We start from the raw sequence: 6,166 nt of genomic DNA on the forward strand, positions 1-6,166 counted from the left end.
TCCTATTATACTCCTCTCCTCCCAGGACTACTCCTCCTATTATTCTCCTCTCCCCCGAGGACTACTCCCACTATTATACTCCTCACCCCCAGGACTACTCCTCCTATTATCCTCCCCTCCCCCCAGGACTATTCCTCCTATTATACTCCTCACCTCCAGGACTACTCCTCCTATTATTCTCCTCTCCCCCCAGGACTACTCCACCTATTATCCTCAGCTCACCCCAGGACTCCTCCTCCTATTATACTCCTTTCCCCCAGGACTACTCCTCCTATTATTCTCCTTTCCCCCCAGGACTACTCCCCTTATTATACTACTCTCCCCCCAGGACTACTCCTTACCTCCAGGACTACTCTTCCTATTATACTCCTCTCCCCCCAGGAGTATTCCTCCTATTATACTCCTCTCCCCCAGGACTCCTCCTCCTATTATACTCCTTTCCTCCAGGACTCCTCCTCCTATTATCCTCCTCTCCCCCCAGGACTACTACTCCTTTTATACTCCTTTCCCCCCATGACTCCTCCTCCTATTATCCTCCTCACCCCCAGGACCACTCCTCCTATTTTACTCCTCTCCCCCCAGGACTCCTCCTCCTATTATACTCCTTTCCCCCCAGGACTACTCATCCTATTATCCTCCTCTCCCCCCAGGACTCCTCCTCCTATTATACTCCTCTCCCCCCAGGACTCCTCCTCCTATTATACTCCTTTACCCCCAGGACTACTCCTCCTATTATTCTCCTCTCCCCCCAGGACTACTCCTCCTATTATACTCCTCTCCTCCCAGGACTACTCCTCCTATTATTCTCCTCTCCCCCGAGGACTACTCCCACTATTATACTCCTCACCCCCAGGACTACTCCTCCTATTATCCTCCCCTCCCCCCAGGACTATTCCTCCTATTATACTCCTCACCTCCAGGACTACTCCTCCTATTATTCTCCTCTCCCCCCAGGACTACTCCACCTATTATCCTCATCTCACCCCAGGACTCCTCCTCCTATTATACTCCTTTCCCCCCAGGACTCCTCCTCCTATTATCCTCCTCTCCCCCCAGGACTACTCCTCCTATTATCCTCCTCTCCCCCCAGGACTACTCCTCCTATTATACTTCTCTCCCTTCAGGACTCCTCCTCCTATTATACTCCTTTCCCCCCAAGGACTACTCCTCCTATTATCCTCCTCTCCCCCCAGGACTCCTCCTCCTATTATACACCTCTCCCCCCAGGACTCCTCCTCCTATTATACTCCTTTCCCCCCAGGACTACTCCTCCTATTATTCTCTTCTCCCCCCAGGACTACTCCTCCTTTTATACTCCTCCCCCTACCAGGACTACTCCTCCTATTTTTCTCCTCTCCCCCGAGGACTACTCACCCTATTATACTCCTCACCCCCAGGACTACTACTCCTTTTATCCTCCTCTCCCCCAGGACTATTCTTCCTATTATACTCCTCACCTCCAGGACTACTCCTCCTATAATACTCCTCCCCCCAGGACTCCTCCTCCTATAATTCTCCTCTCCCCCCAGGACTACTCCACCTATTTTCCTCCTCTCACCCCAGGACTCCTCCTCCTATTATACTCCTTTCTCCCAGGACTACTCCTATTATCCTCCACTCCCCCCAGGACTACTCCCCTTATTATACTCCTCTCCCCCCAGGACTATTCCTCACCTCCAGGACTACTTCTCCTATTATACTCCTCACCTCCAGGACTACTCCTCCTACTATACTCCTCTTTCCCCAGGACTCCTCCTCCTATTATACTCCTTTCCCCCCAGGACTACTCCGCCTATTATCCTCCTCTCCCCCAGGACTCCTCCTCCTATTATACTCTTCTCCCTCCAGGACTCCTCCTCCTATTATACTCCTTTCCCCTCAGGACTACTCCTCCTATTATTCTCCTCTCCCCCCAGGACTCCTCTTCCTATTATACTCCTTTCCCCCCTGGACTCCTCCTCCTATTATTCTCCTCTCTCCCAGGACTACTCCTCCTATTATACTCCTCTCCCCCCAGGACTACTCCTCTTATTATTCTCCTTTCTCCTGAGGACTCCTCCTCCTATTATACTCCTCACCTCCAGGACTACTCCTCCTATTATACTCCTCTCCCCCCAGGACTACTCCTCCTATTATACTCCTCTCCCCCAGGACTCCTCCTCCTATTATACTCCTTTCCCCCAGGACTCCTCCTCCTATTATCCTCCTCTCCCCCCAGGACTACTACTCCTTTTATACTCCTTTCCCCCCATGACTCCTCCTCCTATTATCCTCCTCACCCCCAGGACCACTCCTCCTATTTTACTCCTCTCCCCCCAGGACTCCTCCTCCTATTATACTCCTTTCCCCCCAGGACTACTCCTCCTATTATCCTCCTCTCCCCCAAGGACTCCTCCTCCTATTATACTCCTCCCCCCCAGGACTCCTCCTCCTATTATACTCCTTTACCCCCAGGACTACTCCTCCTATTATTCTCCTCTCCCCCCAGGACTACTCCTCCTATTATACTCCTCTCCTCCCAGGACTACTCCTCCTATTATTCTCCTCTCCCCCGAGGACTACTCCCACTATTATACTCCTCACCCCCAGGACTACTCCTCCTATTATCCTCCCCTCCCCCCAGGACTATTCCTCCTATTATACTCCTCACCTCCAGGACTACTCCTCCTATTATTCTCCTCTCCCCCCAGGACTACTCCACCTATTATCCTCATCTCACCCCAGGACTCCTCCTCCTATTATACTCCTTTCCCCCAGGACTACTCCTCCTATTATTCTCCTTTCCTCCCAGGACTACTCCCCTTATTATACTACTCTCCCCCCAGGACTACTCCTTACCTCCAGGACTACTCTTCCTATTATACTCCTCTCCCCCCAGGACTCCTCCTCCTATTATACTCCTTTCCCCCCCCAGGACTACTCCTCCTATTATCCTCCTCCCCCCCAGGACGCCTCCTCCTATTATACTCCTTTCCCCCCAGGACTCCTCCTCCTATTATACTCCTTTCCCCCCAGGACTACTCGTCCTATTATTCTCCTCTCCCCCAGGACTACTCCTCCTATTATACTCTTCTCCCCCCAGGACTACTCCTCCTATTATTCTCCTCTCCCCCGAGGACTACTCCCCCTATTATACTCCTCACCCCCAGGACTACTCCTCCTAATATCCTCCTCTCCCCCCAGGACTATTCCTCCTATTATACTCCTCACCTCCAGGACTCCTCCTCCTATTACTCTCCTCTTTCCCCAGGACTACTTCACCTATTATCCTCATCTCACCCCAGGACTCCTCCTCCTATTATACTCCTTTCCCCCAGGACTACTCCTCCTATTATTCTCCTCTCCCCCCAGGACTACTCCCCTTATTATACTACTCTCCCCCCAGGACTACTCCTTACCTCCAGGACTACTCTTCCTATTATACTCCTCTCCCCCCAGGACTCCTCCTCCTATTATACTCCTTTCCCCCCCAGGACTACTCCTCCTATTATCCTTCTCTCCCCCCAGGACTCCTCCTCCTATTATACTCCTTTCCCCCCAGGACTCCTCCTCCTATTATACTCCTTTCCCCCCAGGACTACTCCTCGTATTATTCTCCTCTCCCCCAGGACTACTCCTCCTATTATACTCTTCTCCCCCCAGGACTACTCCTCCTATTATTCTCCTCTCCCCCGAGGACTACTCCCCCTATTATATTCCTCACCCCCAGGACTACTCCTCCTATTATCCTCCTCTCCTCCCAGGACTATTCCTCCTATTACACTCCTCACCTCCAGGACTACTCCTCCTATAATACTCCTCTCCTCCAGGACTCCTCCTCCTATTATTCTCCTCTCCCCCCAGGACTACTCCACCTATTATCCTCCTCTCACCCCAGGACTCCTCCTCCTATTATACTCCTTTCCCCCAGGACTACTCCTCCTATTATCCTTCTCTCCCCCCAGGACTACTCCCCTTATTATACTCCTCTCCCCCCAGGACTACTCCTAACCTCCAGGTCTACTCCTCCTATTATACTCCTCACCTCCAGGACTACTCCTCCTATTATACTCCTCTCCCCCCAGGACTCCTCCTCCTATTATACTCCTCTCCGCCCAGGACTCCTCCTCCTATTATACTCCTCTCCCCCCAGGACTACTCCTCCTATTATCCTCCTCTCCCCCCAGGACTCCTCCTCCTATTATACTCCTCTCCCCCCAGGACTCCTCCTCCTATTATACTCCTTTCCCCCCAGGACTACTCCTCCTATTATTCTCCTCTCCCCCCAGGACTACTCCTCGTTTTATACTCCTCCCCCTACCAGGACTACTCCTCCTATTATTCTCCTCTCCCCCGAGGACTACTCCCCCTATTATACTCCTCACCCCCAGGACTACTCCTCCTATTATCCTCCTCTCCCCCCAGGACTATTCCTCCTATTATACTCCTCACCTCCAGGACTACTCCTCCTATAATTCTCCTCTCCCCCAGGACTCCTCCTCCTATAATTCTCCTCTCCCCCCAGGACTACTCCACCTATTATCCTCCTCTCACCTAAGGACTCCTCCTCCTATTATACTCCTTTCCCCCAGGACTACTCCTCCTATTATCCTCCTCTCCCCCCATGACTACTCCCCTTATTATACTCCTCTCCCCCCAGGACTACTCCTCACCTCCAGGACTACTCCTCCTATTATACTCCTCACCTCCAGGACTACTCCTCTTATTATACTCCTCTCCCCCAGGACTCCTCCTCCTCCTATTATCCGCCTATCCCCCAGGACTACTCCTCCTATTATACTCCTCTTCCCCCAGGACTCCTCCTCCTATTATACTCCTTTCCCCCCAGGACTACTCCTCCTATTATCCCCCTCTCCCCCAGGACTCCTCCTCCTATTATACTCCTCTCCCTCCAGGACTCCTCCTCCTATTATACTCCTTTCCCCTCAGGACTACTCCTCCTATTATTCTCCTCTCCCCCCAGGACTCCTCCTCCTATTATACTCCTTTCCCCCCAGGACTACTCCTCCTATTGTTCTACTCTCTCCCAGGACTACTCCTCCTATTATACTCCTCTCCCCCCAGGACTACTCGTCTTATTATTCTCCTTTCCCCTGAGGACTCCTCCTCCTATTATACTCCTCACCTCCAGGACTACTCCTCCTATTATACTCCTTTCCCCCAGGACTCCTCCTCCTATTATACTCCTCACCTCCAGGACTACTCCTCCTATTATACTCCTTTCCCCCAGGACTACTCCTCCTATTATACTCCTTTCCCCCCAGGACTCCTCCTCCTATTATCCTCCTCTCCCCCCAGGACTACTCCTCCTATTTTACTCCTCTCCCCCCAGGACTCCTCCTCCTATTATACTCCTTTCCCCCCAGGACTACTCCTCCTATTATCCTCCTCTCCCCCCAGGACTCCTCCTCCTATTATACTCCTCTCCCCCCACGACTCCTCCTCCTATTATACTCCTTTCCCTACAGGACTACTCCTCCTATTATTCTCCTCTCCCCCCAGGACTACTCCTCCTATTATACTCCTCTCCCCCCAGGACTACTCCTCCTATTATTCTCCTCTCCCCCGAGGAATACTCCCCCTATTATACTCCTCACCCCCAGGACTACTCCTCCTATTATCATCCTCTCCCCCCATGACTATTCCTCCTATTATACTCCTCACCTCCAGGACTACTCCTCCTATAATACTCCTCTCCCCCAGGACTCCTCCTCCTATTATACTCCTCTCCCCCCAGGACTACTCCTCCTATTATCCTCCTCTCCCCCCAGGACTACTCCTCCTATTATCCTCCTCTCCCCAAATGACTACTCCTCCTATTATACTCCTCACCTCCAGGACTACTACTCCTATTATCCTCCTCTCCCCCCAGGACTCCTCCTCCTATTATTCCCCTCTCCCCCCAGGAGTACTCCTTTTATTATACTCCTCTCCCCCCAGGACTACTCCTCCTATTGTTCTCCTCTCCCCCCAGGACTACTCCACCTATTATCCTCCTCTCCCCCCAGGACTCCTCCTCCTATTATACTCCTTTCCCCCCAGGACTCCTCCTTCTATTATACTCCTTTCCCCCAGGACTACTCCTCCTATTATCCTCCTCTCCCCCCAGGACTACTCCCCTTATTATACTCCTCTGCCCCCAGGACTACTCCTTACCTCCAGGACT

This window comes from Anomaloglossus baeobatrachus, chromosome 5 (genome assembly GCF_048569485.1).
Source record: "Anomaloglossus baeobatrachus isolate aAnoBae1 chromosome 5, aAnoBae1.hap1, whole genome shotgun sequence".
NCBI lineage: Eukaryota > Metazoa > Chordata > Amphibia > Anura > Aromobatidae > Anomaloglossus > Anomaloglossus baeobatrachus.